The 15,263-nt window shown below is 38.3% G+C and overlaps 1 protein-coding gene across 20 annotated transcripts in view; it reads right to left on the bottom strand.

The window, feature by feature from the left end:
* The window catches only part of Kiaa1217 (KIAA1217 ortholog), a 417,045-nt gene that overhangs the window by 232,128 nt on the left and 169,654 nt on the right, over positions 1-15,263 (bottom strand). The window lies entirely within an intron of this gene.

Genomic DNA, 15,263 nt, shown 5'->3' with positions numbered 1-15,263 from the left:
AGGTCAACCTCAGCATGTTAATTTGTTGATTATGTGTACTTTTGGTTTGATGTGACAAGGATAGCTCTTTATATCTGTTTCTTCCTACCCGGAACAAAATAACCCTAATCAATGTAGAAACACCAGACATGTCTCAACTGAGGGAGATTTACAAAATACCTCACCAGTACTCCTCCAAATTGCTGAGGTCATTAAAAAGAAGAAAAGTCTGAGAAATTGTCACAATCAAGGGCAGCCTAAGGAGATATAACAATCAAGTGTGAAGTGGGATGCTCAAACACATCCCATATTACAGACAGAAAATAATGATGGCAATCTGAATAAATATGAGATTTAGATAATATAATGCATCAACCCTGTTTTACTAATTATAACAAATTATACATTAATGGTGGAAAACTGTAACTGGGGTACACAAAAACTCTTAAGTTATGTTCACAATTTTTCTGGAAATCAAAAACTGTTCTAATATAAAAAGTTTATTGTAAATATACCAGTGAAGTCTTGAAAATTACATTATTTTCTACCAAACACTGCCTACTGTGAGTCTAGCTTTAATAAATGAAAAAGAATGATTTGAAATAAGCTATCAGCACACCAATCTAAGGAATACTAATTGGTCTTCACATGTGTTGAAATCACACTATTTGAATATGAATTCAAGTTTCTCTATTTGACAGTTTTGTTTTCTCACATAAAAAAATATCCATCTTAAGAATTATAATTAAGTTTATTGTTTTACCGAAATATTTTGTTTACCTATGAGAAAAGGTCATTTTCATCCTGGAATCTGAGCATATTTCAAATTAGTGGTAAAATTCTGTGCTTTTTCATTTTACTTCTTTACACCTTCTATTTTGCTTCACTGATATTATTCTCTTTCCTGTACCCCAGATTTCTCCAAAATTCCAGAAAGGCAAAAAATGTTTTGCTCCTTTCAATTTTCTGCTACATTTCTGCAAACAGCTTCAAGCCTTTTGTCTCTGAAACAAGGAATATCATTCTGTTCAAGGTCTTAGTACTATTTAGAATTTATTAGCATGAACCACATGAAACCGATAGCATTTGATGCATATTATATGTTGATGCATATAAATATCAACTTCACATGGTATCTGAAAGACTTTGACATTCCTTTTCTGGAAAAACAGGTATAATAAATGTGAGCAGAGAGGAAGAGCATCAACTGCTACCAAACCTATTATGAGGATGAGTCCAAGAATTCTATCCCCACAAAAAAATGATAAAGGTCCCATATGTCCCATAGTATTTCAAGGAGTTATTTTTTCAGCAAATGAGCCTTCACTGACTGCTGCACACCATGAATTTTCAAATCTCAAGCATTAAACTTGGAGAACTGAATGGCCGAGGACCTTCTTAGAACATCTTAGCTACAACTACCAGATGAACTTGAGCTTTTTTGGAGTCCCTCTCATTTTTTTCTGTTCACTAACAATAGTATTTTTAAATCATTATAAAATATTTAGGATGAATTTTTCTCCCTCTGTCACTGCAAAAAGATAACTATTTGGTAAGTTTTTTTTTTCTATTTTGCACTTATCACATTTTAGTTGTATAGCTTTCCACATAAATCCCAGATTCTTGATAAGCTCTAATTTAATTACTCTTTTAATTGTAATAAAATAAATATTTTAATAGCTATTTATATTTAAGATATAGAATCCATAAACTTTTCATTTATAATGTCTTCCTCATATGCTCTCTGCAAAAATCTTTGGCTCCTTTCGCAAAGACTTCATTTTCTAGGAGAAACTTTCCACATACTCATTAAGTAGTAATCTCTCCCAGTTACAAGGCAATCTCTTCGCTTGACTGATATTGTAGACTTTTTAGTGATTTGTTAAAAAAAAATTATAAGTGAGCCAGATGCCATCAATGCCAAAGAACATTGAAATAAAGGATACTACTCAGCTCTTAACCCTGGCAAAGAACAGGATGTAAATCTGGTTCTGTTCTGTTTTACACATGGACAAAACACAGATACAAAAGAACCAAAGGAGAAAGCACAAGAGCAGAGAATTCCTATCTTATGTTTATGCTCTCTCTTCTTTTCAGTCATCCCTATTAGAGTCCATCCACAGCAGATTATCTGGTTCAGCTCTTTGTTATTCTGCCTTCACAGTTAACAACCTTCAATCCACTTCCAATTCAAAAACAAGGAGATGGTGGCCACTTATGGAGGTAATTTTTATCTAGCATGACCTGGTGGAGCATCGTAGTGGTAACAACCAAATGAATTTTGCAAGGCATATCTGACTATTGGAATTGGTGAGCTTGAAAACTGCTGTGCTTTGATTCAATTCTGATTGGCCTGATCTAGCAGGGTGATTCATATTAGCCAACCACCATTCATGTGAGGAGGGAGGAGCAAATCTGTCTGCTATTATGGCGGACCTATATGTCTGATGGAGAACAATCCGGGGCTCATTCACCTGCAGTGATAAATCCTTGAAGGCAGGGATTATTTAGTGTAGTGTTTCTATTGATTCTAGGATGCTCTATAAATTATGTGTTTAATTAATGCTTTCTGATGGAGATGATGACAGTTATGTGATGGTTTGTTACATAGCCAACTGGGAATTTCCATGATTGAATGAAATAAATAACGGATTCTAGCTGTCTATCACAAATATGAACTGACATCTCTGGTGTAAGTGAGATAAAAGAATTATAATGATTCCTAAGAGGCGGTAATTCTGCATTTACTGATTGAAGTCAGCCTCTAAAGTTGAGCAGGAGTAAAGGACAGTTGAAATGGGATGAATTTTCAGTTTGTAGAAGATCTGAATGTAGTTAAAAATTTATATTACTTGATGACTTGCTAATATGCTCATGAAATGTTGACAAATTTAAGATTAGAGTGTTCCAGAGATCCTGTTTTTGTCTAAAAATATCATAGATGAAAACTGAAAATAATAAACAAAAATGTTAACAGAGATTATTTCTTGAGGATCAGACATTTCCAACTTTGTTCTCCAGAATAAATAAAATTCTAAAGCTTATACTGATGCCACTTCACAAAACCAAACAAAAACCTAAGGAAATCTACCCTAACAAAATCAAATCTTGGAATTTAGAACAATTCCTTTTGAGATTTTAGTATTTTGCCTAAATATAACATGGGAATCATTTCTATGACCAAAAAAAAAAAAAAAAAAGACAAGATAGGTACAAATTTTCTAGAGAACTCTTAAGAACTGCCTGAAACAGTTTATGTTCCCATATAAGGAAGACTGAAGCAACCTAAAACCAAGAAAGAGTTTGTATGGCCTTCCCGGTCACCAGGACCTGTCAACATAAAAGAGGAAAGGAGCACTACCTCATCTAACCTCTCTATTAATCTCTAGTTAGATAATGAAAGCACTGGCTGTAAATGAGCAGGACTTTAAACCCCTTTATGCTGAGATGCCATTAACTTATAATACATTGAGGCCCAGCTGGGGTTTTGGCTGAGATTTAATGACGGGCTCTTTGAGTTACCTTGCTAAGAAGATAAAGTGCATGTTGGACACCACATTCATTTTATATTCTTAAGCTTTCCATAAGATACGGGTCATTAACTCTATATCAATTTCCTCTGTACAAACTACTTTAAATAAATGTCTCAAATAGGAATGCAATTTAGAAATCATAAGAATATATTTTCCAAAGACAGAACTTAGGTTTACCAATGTGCATTTTAGATGGCTTTTGTCTAACCTTTCCTGACCCAGGAACTATAGCACAGATTTCTTCAAATTGTGGTGAAACTGGAACACAGTGGGTGCTAAGAAGTCTCCTTTCTGGTGCGCACAGACAGCCTATCCTTACTGGTCTTGCACAGGAAATCCTAGCATACAGATGGTTGGAAAAAATTGCCAAGAAGTCCCAATGTTAATTTTGATTGTTGCATACTTGCTGCTAACCCAAAGGGGTTCAAATTAAACTATCATCCATGTTATTGACGGGAACAGTTATACAAGTAAAATACAACTGTATTGGCCTACAGAATGCAACTCTTTGTTCTATTTTATTTCCAAAATAAAAGATACAAATAAGACATGTCTAGAAGAGCTCAAATCCTATGTCTTGGGAGATAAATTTCATAATTCTCTAAAGAGTAACTTTTACTTTTACTAATTGCAATATACTTCAGCTCTTAGGTTTCAGTTTTATAGTCCTTAGGCCTTGGTCTATATAAATAATTCTAGGAATGTCTTAATTTCTTAGAATACTTTGTCTCTATAAAGTCTTCACCATTTTTCTAAATGTGTTTTATTAAAATATAGTTTTGTTTTTGCTGTTATTAGTCAACTAAACTCAGAAAACTCTCTAACCTTTCTGTTCACCCTTACTTATTGATCAACATAACTGATCAATAGGTAAAAAAACAAAGAGGTTTCTGAGAGAATCCGATGCTTTCAATCATATGCCACTGTATACAGGGGCTGTTCTATGCCCTCATCCTGCTCCACCCACTCCTCTTGCTCATCATTCTACTCCTTCAGATTCAAATAATCTATGTGAACATGAGTATTAATACTCTAGCTCATGTCTCTCCTATATTGTTCAACTGCCTAATGATAGTTGAGTGTCCCGTATAATCCCAAACCAAACACAGTAGCCAAAATTTCTTATCCACCTTACCTTCTCTCAAACTGCTTCCTCCTCTTGTCAAAGATACCATTTTCTACCCCGATGACCATGCTAGAAACTGAAGAATCACCTTCAGCTCTGTTTCTCCTTCTGTATTCACCAAGTCCTATGGATTCCGTATTTACCAAGTCCTATGGAATCTTTAACACACCTCAGATCCATTTGCTTCTCTCCATCTTCTTACTCTTAACCTCTTTTATTCTAATTCAAGTTTTCCTGGTTCATGGCACAGATTATTCCAACAGCCTGATACCAAGCACTCCCATGTGCTGTCTTACAATTGCCTCTCTCACCCCCTTCTCCCATCCCATCTCCACTCTGCAGCTAGTGGCTTTTCAAAAAGCAGAGTGATCATGCCATTCAGCAGCTAAAACCCTTCCTGGCTTCCCATTCCTTTAACCTAAACTCTAGCTCTTCTATGCCCTCCTGGCTCTGCTTACCCCCTCTCCATGTTCTTCCAACTACACCCAGATACCCAACACATCCTGTTATGCCTGTGCTCAGGTGCCTTGACCCTTGTTCACATTCACTAAAGATCCAGGCCGTCTTCTCCCTTCAAGCCTTTGTACATGCTCCTCTGAGTGCCTGGAAGCCCAGTCCTTGCTCTCCTGCCTGCCTAACTCACATTTCCAGGTTCCTTGTAAATGTTTCTTCCTCATGGAAACGTTTTTGGGCTATGGGTTAAGAGTCATTTCTATGTGTCCTCAGGTAACCAACTTCTTCCTGTATCACAGAACTTATCACAGGTCTGTTCTAAGTACCTGTTCATTTGCAGACTCACTGTAAAAGCCAGTTTACCCTATCTCTCCTATTCCTCTTCTCCAGTCCAGGCCTAACACAATGCCCAGGTCAGAGTCACACCCACATAGTCAATGAATGGATGAATGCGACTCAATATCAGAGAACCACCACTCACTCAAGGCCCATCACATGGGCCTTTGAACAGATCACCTCTTATCCACACCACTCTGCAAGTTGTGCACTATTTTTTGGACATTTTACAGACAACAGTCGGTGGGATTAAATAGCTCCAAGTCATACCGCTCATAAGTGAATTCAAAACCAGGTCTGCACAACCTCAAAATTCCTGCTTATCTCACTCCAAACAGTACCTCTCCCTGAAACTTGGACACAGCAGAGTGCTATGTGTTGGGCCTCACAGAGTAATTCTCATCTGTCTTCTCCCTGACAGTCCTTGAAAAATGAAAACTTTCTAGAAGCCAGTGATTAGCTTGACCCTTCACAACCCCACTGTGGCTAGACTGTTCTTCTTCATGGAGCTCAAAGCCTGCCCCAAAGTAACTCATTGAGGCCTTGCTTCTACTGCTATTTTCACACAGAGTCTAAGAGATGGTGTCACCATGGTCTAGAACATCTCATCCCTGTCAGCTTCCTCCAGCTGCATAGACCATGCACAACAGGCTCAAAAGATGAAAGGCACACATCCATAGAATCGCCATCCAGAATCCCAAGGAGAAAACAGCAAACACCACTTTATTTTGCATGGGGAAAGGTCCCTGACAATGGCTGGATGTGCTGCCGCTGTCTGTTTTATCTGTCCAAGGTATTATGTCAGAGAGAAGATGCAGGAATAAGTAGATAATGGGTGGCCCTGTTTTCCCATTCACAAGTCCCCCCTGGGCAGCATCTGTCCAAATCCTTTTACAAGGCTTCTCTCTAGGAGGGGAACTGTCACAGATCTGCTAGCTCCTGAGAGCCATGCCAGATTCAAACTCAGAAGCCCCTGAGTGATTGAAAGCCCATTTTGTAATCCAGGAAAATGCCATCCTCTGTGACCGGTGAATCCAGGCTGCGAGCTGAGATGGCCTGTGGTTCAAAAGCCGCCACCTTTTCATCAGGTTCAAGTAAAGACCTGGTTTGAACAAAGCAAGAATTTCCAAACTAAAGAACTAGGGATAAGATTCTAAGAGGATAAAACATTTTAATATAGGTTTAAAAGTTTTTGAAGAATTCAAACCCAAACTTCCTCAGGATTCTCATTAGCTATCTCAGGAACAGGGAAGGAAGCATGCAAACGAGGCAGAATGAGCCGGAATGGTAAGACATTTTATCTTTAGTAATTCCAAAAAGACCTTCATTGTTCGAAGGACACTGAAGCTGATATGCCATATAATTCCCTTTGCGCTTCTGTGGTACATTCAATGGTATCAATAAAACGGATGATCGGCAAACAGCATCCAATTCTATTTGTTATCCTCCATTCTTATTAGACTAACAACATGTAAAACGATACGAAATGAAATGGTCCTGATTCCAATGACCTTGTACCCCAATTCAATCAGTGTTCCACCAAATAATAGCAAAATCAACAGTATTCAAGCATCCAGATTTATGAATTCAATTCAGCTTTTCTTCCCCACCCTAAGCAGGCCTGGGTAGAAACAGAAATGGCCGGAACTGGGAGCAGCAGCTCCCCTCCCCTCCAATAACCCACTGCAACCCCACCAAGTCCACTGGAGGGTGGTGCATGAAAGGACAGAATAGAATCAGAGAAGCTAAGAATGCGAAAGTCAAGGCCAGGGCCCTCGATGTTATCTGGCTGTGGAACAAAAGGTACTCTGGAAAATTCTATCATTAATCAAATTGTACGAAGGCTAAAAAGTCAACGTGGATGGGGAGCATCAATATCATCTATAAAGGCTTAATAAGGAAAACAAAAAAAAACCCTCAGATACTGGAAACTTCTCTGTTCTCAACAGTCACTCATCATTTGCTGGTTCTTTATTTGTTCATGGACACGAGCAGAACAGTGAATGATTTGGGTTGCCCAGTAAACAAGTTCTCAGGTGGAGTCCAGCTAAACAGTGCTCTGCCTTCTTGTTTCAGCTGTCCTACTGTAAAAACATGATCCTTTTTGTGGTCTATTTTGGGCCAGGTGTTTCTCTTTTATGCCTTTTTTTGTGTGAATGTGATTTTGTTATTTCAATGGTTCCCAAGCATAGTGCCAAAGCACCGTCTAGTATTCCTAAGTTTAAGAGGCTGTGCTTTGCCTTACAGAGAAAATAAGTGGGCCAGAGGTGCCATGTCATCTGCCTCAAGCACTCCACAAAGAACTTCAAAATAATAATGAAATGAAAGTAGCGAGGGTACGTTTTACTGCAAAGAAGACTGTTAGTGTTTAGCAGGGACTCTAGGTCTGTAGAGAGGAGAAGCAAGAAGGGAGAGAAACACTTAATTTGAGGCTTACTGTTTAAAGGATCCTCTCTGTTCACCCCTTGCAAATGTTAATGAGAATCTAATCTCTTCATAGTAACCACAGGGAACTTGATCAGTCTCTAAACATATTTTTTTCCCCTTTCTCTTCCCAGAGTCTCCACTGAATTGGGCAAAATCTCCTCTTGCATTTATTTAGTGTTGCTAAAACCACTCCTAGAAAATTAACTAGTTTTTAATCATTTGCTTCTCAAAGGATGCTCTCCATAAATAGTCAACAGACCCACTGTCTGTGGGACAGAAGGGTGTAGATTTTTATGCAGCAAGAGGCCTTTGACATTCTGCTAGCAATCTAAGACTTCCTTCTCAGAGCTCAGAGACCAGAGAAAGAATTGGGGTGGATGCTAGTCTCATGTTTGCTCTTTTCATTAAAACTTTTCAAAGAAGACTTTATTCCAACATGAATTTAGAAGAAAAAGAAAGTGAAAGATTTTTCCTCCAGGCAAATAATTCATAAGGGCCAAAAAAACTCTTCAATATGACTTATTTCACAGGGATCACTGAAGAGTGTGTGAAAACAGATTTCTGTTGAAATTCCAGGATGTCTTTTAATGTCACCTCGAAAAAAGTAAAGGATTTCAAAGACGATTGTTAAGTAAATCCACTTTTAGTTTAATGGCTATCTCATTTTGGCTGGAATGTAACTAAAATTCATGTACGTGATTCAATTTGACAGGAATGAAGCTCTTGACAATCAGTCAACCTCAGTATTTTATTCTCATCAATGAGGAAGTAGCTAGATTAGGTTCCCTAGAAAGTAGATTTGGGACCTCATATTCTTCTTTCAAAGAAATGCTTAGTAAAGAAATTTCAGAACTGAAAGAAATCTTAGCCATCATTTAGTTATCTGTGCAAATTAAATATTGTTTTCTAATAGGTCAAATGACCAAGACAGTAAATAAATAAGTAAACAAGTGTGGTGGAGCCCTCACATTGAGCAAGAAGCAGCTCTAGGCTAGACCTGAGACCTCCTGCTGCTGAGGCTACATAGGCACATCCCTAAGTAAGCAGTGATTTTCCTGGTAATTTTCTTTATCTAATTTTACTACCTAAACACATTACCATTTGTTATAGAAATAGGACCCATCACATAGAAAGAAAAGGGCAGGCCTGAGGGACCTTCTAATCTCACAGGAAATGTTCTCCCCAACCCAGAACCCCTCCCATCATATTTCTTGATCTAGTGACTGGTCCCTATGGGTCTTGATCTCTCTGTACTTCTTGCAACCAGCCTAAAATGTAGGTGAGTTCTGCATAAACCTGACAATGAGGGGTACTTCATCTTGTAGGAAGCCAGGTCATTCTTTTAAATGAAATAATTTTCATTTGAAAAGGTTGGGGTCCAAAGACATAAAGGGTTAGAATGAGCTGTGCACAGGGAAGAAGTATGTTGAGACCCATGTATATAGAGTTTCATTATTTCTATTCTTTATTCCCTTAGTAAAAAGTAAGTAGCAACTAATAAAATGGTTATAGTCAGAACTGAAATTTCCAATAAGATTCACATAACACATTGGCTATATAATGTGGTTTTCCCAATATCTATAGCATTAAACTTCACTCCTAGGGGCATGATTACAAAACTCAGCATTACCGAGTTCCTTACCCTCCAGAATCATATATTTTATGTCAATCAAAATAGAAATAATCCTAAAATTAAAGGCATTTAAAAAAATAATTTTTATGCCAAATTGGAAAAGAAAGCTTCAAAAGTACTTTGAAAATGGAGCCAAAGTACCCATTAAAGGAAAAATTACAGGCAAATTAAGAATATGCCTTTTCCAATGACATTGAACCTCAGTAATTTTCTCCATGATGATCTAAAACCCTATAATTCTCATAGAAATCTGGCAATCTCATCCATTTCCCCTTGGCAGAATAAATAGACCAGTATATGGTGCGGTTTGTAGTTCAAAGAAATATTGCTTTACAATGGAGGTTGGGGGTACATGCCAGGACTACTTGAGTATCATCAAAAGAAAGAAATCTAAGCTATACTTCACATTGCTGTAGCTTAACCCACTGCCTTTATTTTTCATGCTTGCTAATTGGCAAACAGATGAAAATAAGAAAGATGTCATGATCCATGCAGTTCACTGACAGCGCACTCTATTTCACTGGGCTGTATGCATATAAATTGCCTTTATGATGATGGAGGGATGGGTTTTAAGTATTTGATCTAATAGCCCCCAAAAACAGAATCACTAGAATCTCAGTGGGTGAGCATGAGTCACCTATGACACAATTCAATAGAGTGTCACAGTGTTTAGTGACCAAACCAACTCTTTACAGTAACAACGACCTTCAGTTTGGGTCTAGAATAATTACTCACAATGGGGAAGGTTTACTAAGAGAGAAATTAAAAATCAAATATACTCCCCTGGAAATCAAAGAATGTATTATGAATTTTCCATTACTAATGCTTTCACTCCACAATTAGGGAAAAAGTCCAGACTGCTGACTGGGGTGTATCTAGAAGTTGAGCACAGAAATTTGACTTGAATTCTGTTTCCATTGTCCACTCTCATGGTGAGAGAGACTGCCCTGATTTAGATGAAGGCCTACCACAGATGAGATGGTGGGAAGAGAGGAGATGAGAGTCCCTTTCTCTGTCTTTTACAAACACAGATGGAGAAATTTGTTTAGTATTTTATGGAGTAGAAGCCCCCAATCTAGGGATGAGTGTTTACACAATTATCTGCATTATGTGAACATTTCATAGGATTTCTTGAAGAAATTAGATCTATTTTATGGTGGGGGCTACACAGAACAAAGACCAAGGATTCCTGGTCCCAGAGTAAAACCAAATCCATACATTCTGCCTGCAGTATAGTAAGCCCCACAGAAGTGGGCAGATGCCTGAATCCAAATAGTAGCCTTCATGTTTCTGCCAAAGCATAATTTTCTTCCTATATTATTGCTTTTTGATGAATGTTTAAAGCAATCCTTTTTTAAATGGACAAAGCTTGGCAGGAGGTTAGCAAGTCAATTAATTGGCAGGGAGAAAGAAAAGCACAATTTTACACACCACTATTTAAAGAGTAATTTCAAATACAACAGGTTGTTAACATATTGTGCATATAGAAACGTTCGTCGGCCCAATTTTATGAAAATCCAGTATAAGAATATAAGAATTCTGATGTTTCTATCCAAACGAATCAGGGAGCAACAATCTACATAGCATTCTTTCCTGTTTACCCAGTTTTGTTATTTTTTTTCCTGTTGTTGTTTTAGTTTAGATAGCAGCTTCTTGTGCTATAAGTGGAGTTTATGGTAGAGTGCCTGCCTAGAATGCCCAAGGTCTTGGGTTCGATCACCACAAAAATAAATAGATAGATATACAGATAGATAGCAGTTCCCCAAGTAACTGTTGGTTTGAGAGCACAGATGATTAACTGCTATGTGGGGAGCTGCAGAGTTAAAGGGTTGGCTACCACTGTCAATTACAGGGTAATCAGAAAGCATACCATCTCTTTAATTAAATGTAAGATAATGGGAAATGCAATTTATGAAAAACAACCCACACCAAAATATCAAGACCCCATTTATTGTGGAGGGGCAGGCAACCCTGCAGTAACACAAGCAGAATATCAAGTCATTTCTCAACCAACATTATGCCTAGATGAAAAGAAAACATTATGCTCACTTCAGTTGGTGAAGTTTTCTCTTTCCAAAGTATTGTCACTCCTATTAAGTATTAAAATACTCCAAAAATAATTTGACTCTTTAAATAAACCTACTTAACCTTATTGCCATTGTATCATGCTTTGAGGATCAGTTTAAATATCTTCCCTTTTCTGAGAGAGAGTCCTTGCATCTTGGGAGAACTCTTTCCTCCTCGGGGTTCCTATAAACCTTTACTCATATGACCAACAGAAGGTTTATCAATGGTTCTGTGTTTACCAACCTCTGCCAATAATGTTCTCCTGGATAATATTAATGGTCTTTATTCATCTTTATGCTCCCAGCAGCTACATGAATTCTTGGCGATTAGAGGATGTTTAATAAGAGTTTATGTAATTATATTTACAGAGAAGATGAATGGCACAACGTTATAAATAACTCAACCTCATTGCAATAAAAACTGACCAATTCCTACTCCAAACCTTCACCTCTAATAATACCCATGACAGGATCTCAATACCATTCTGGCAGATATCTTTTGATCCCTGTTATCTAGTCACAGTGGGGAGGTGCTGATGAGTAGCAGAATGGCCAAAAAGTAATGGTTCCAGAGGAGAAAAGATGAAGTATTTGGACACTTCAGTAAAAAATGATTCGTCTTCACAGCTATACAGATTTGGGGTTGAGTATAGTGTGGCCTTCGAAGCTCTGTATAAAACACAGCATCTGCCTGCCCGTTCTTCTTAGTAATCTTATTTCATTCACCTTCTCCTTTTCTAAAATTAAGTCTTAGAGCTTAGGATTTAATTTCTCTCCTCATTTCACCCCAAACGATGTCAGTCTCCCATTAAGCTATTCCTTCTCTTTTCTTTAAACTACTCAATGCCATTGTAGCTATTTAATGTTTTATCCCCCCCCCACCATGCTACAATATATAAGAAGATAGAAATATGGTCCATCTTGCTCAGTGCACCCACTGCCCAGGAGAGTACCCAGTGTGAAATATAGACTCTGTTTATTTAGTGAACAGAGGGAAAGGGGAAGAGGGGAAAGGAAAGCTTTCACATGAAGATAACAGAGACAAAGATGTTAGGATGGATGTGGGAGCTATGGTCGCTCGCCCAGTGTCCCTCCCCCCTCTACTCTTCCACCTCAGACCTTTATCAAGAAAGGAAAGGTTTCATTCAGACGATGTCTTGGAACAAAGCTGAGAAAGACAGCCAAGAAGGAGGCTGCCTATCTCCATATGGAACAGTAGACATTGTCATGGGATAAAGAAGTGTGAGCTAATATGAAGATGATAGCCACAGTGTTGTCAGATAAAAAGATTTTTTTAAATATTCTTAAAAGGTTCATCCATTCATGGTGGCCTTATCAAGATGAGTGTTGTATCAGCAGATTTAGTGAATTTGAAACCATTTGTAAGATCAACATAAGTATCATGTATGGCTGAAAAGATGAAGTATTTAAGCCCAGAAAAATGATGACAGTCATGACCCATATCCTTGAAATACAGAGGCTAACAGGACAGTGAGTTCAGGCTAAATCAATTTAAGAAAAACTTTGATGATAATGAACTGGTGCGACAGATAATCCCTTTCCCTGTTCTTTACAAATCATCTATGTTGTTTTCACAGTATAAGTTCTTATCCTAGCTGTCCTCTGAAACAAATCTTTGGAGGAAAAGACAGGAAACATGTTATCACTCACAGTTCAATGGTTTCCTGGAATGTTCTGGGCAATTCCCTTTGTGTGTGCCTCCTCCACTCCCTCTCCCTCCCCCCACTTCCTTCTCCTTCTCCTCCACCTCCTCCTCCTCCTCCTTTTTTAAACTCTAAAGCTGGTCTTACTAGTTCAATACCCACTTCACCTTTCATCTGGTTACACAATGGTGTCGACCTGGTAAAATTCAAGCATGTCTGCTTTTGTTCCATCTTGCCTACCCCATTCCCTAATTACCACTTAGGTATGTGTTCACTAGCAGTTCTTTAAAAAGACACCTTCCTCCTGTTGCTTTGCATATTTCAGACATATAACAAAAATAGGGGAACACAACTTTGAACCTGGTATTCACCTTTATTATATATGTTCTCCCTAGCTTTCTCAGAGCCGAGAAAGAAAAATCATACTGTATTTGTATGGATTTGGGGTGTCTGTATGATAGAGTACAGTAGGCTCTCTGAAGCCACAGGTCGGTTCTGCATCTGGAGATGCATTTAACCATGGGCCAGATATACTGGAGAAAAAATTGTACTGTGCTAAACAGAGAGAGACTTTTTCTTGTCATTATCCCCCCAATATTATAACAACTATTTACATGCCATTTACATTATATTAGGCACTATAAGTAGTCTATTATCTAAAGTATACAGGAGGATGTTGGTAGGTTATATGGAAATACTATACCAAATTACATCAGGGACTTGAGTAACTGCAGACTTTGGTATCTCTGGGGTCCTAGAACCAATCCCCCATGGATACCAAGGGTCAACCATATATCAAGCACCAAATATATAATCATGTTACCAAAACTTTAAAACTCCTCTCAAACCTACAACTCAATGGATAAAATATATATATACATATATATACACACACACACACACACACACGCACATATATATACACACACACAAATACACACATATACACACTTTTTTTCATAATAAAAATGTTAGAGGCTTTCCACGCCACACAATTGGACCATAATCCACTCAGTTGGGTAAATCTAGTCTGTAACAATGTCAGTCTCAAAAGGAAACAATACCCTCAAACCTAAAACCTGAAATATTTTGTTGTTAATCACCCAACAGACGAGCAACGGATCTTTGACTAGAAAGTAGGCAAATGCCTTCCTTAGAGTCCAGATGAATCAAAGAGGGACACTAGATTTAGGCATCCAAGAACCACAGTGTCCTTCTTGGAGATTCTGAAGACAGCATTCACACTCTCCCTCAGTGGGGCTGAAACCCAGCAGGACACAATACAGTGGCCTGGTGTGGCAAGCATTTCCTGCAAGAGCTAAGCACAATGGGAAGACCCAAGACTTTGCCTGCAAGTCTCCCCTGCCTTCTCCACCACCGGAAATGGTCTAGTGTTTTGCACATTTTTAATTCTAAGTCACCTCTTCAAGGACATTTCCCTAACAGCAACAGAGCAGTAGTCATCATTATTGCAGAAACACAACTGGAAAGTTTATAGAAAGATGCTAATCTCTTGTGTATATTTATACACACAAAGAAAAGTGGGTGAAGCCCTGGCAGGCACATGCGTGTTCTCACGTACCAGCCCAACTCTGGAACAGAGAAGGAGCAAGACTGGAAAGAATGGATGTCCTCAGAGGCAACACCAAGTGGAGCCTGAGACACTCACAGATGAGCCTACTTATCAGCAGCATTTTCATTGGTGACTGGACATTGGCCTCCATGACAATGAACTGACTGGAGAGTATTTTAATAAGGCATTTTATCTTGAAGAAGATCTCATGTAGAACTTCCAATTCACATGGCCCCATAAATTGGGACTTTACTGGATGTTTACTTAACAGTCTCTCTGATGGCAATATTTGATCACCTGGACTCTCAGGATTTGATTGACCACTGTTTCACCTTGAGTCCTTTTTTCCTTTTGTGATTGTCAATGGATATGTGCAATGACACTGGGGTGCTCCTCAGAGCAACCTATCATGGACTTCCCACAGCCATAAATCACCATTAGCATTGCCTTCGATACCAACCCCAGTTCCTTTG

Source organism: Marmota monax, unplaced genomic scaffold, assembly GCF_021218885.2.
Source record: "Marmota monax isolate L192 unplaced genomic scaffold, Marmota_monax_Labrador192_F-V1.1 WCK01_AAM20220418_F8-fsc00072, whole genome shotgun sequence".
In the NCBI taxonomy this organism is placed as follows: Eukaryota; Metazoa; Chordata; class Mammalia; order Rodentia; family Sciuridae; genus Marmota; species Marmota monax.
Note: the sequence above shows the minus strand (reverse complement) of the source record. Positions and strands in the feature narration are given on the sequence as shown.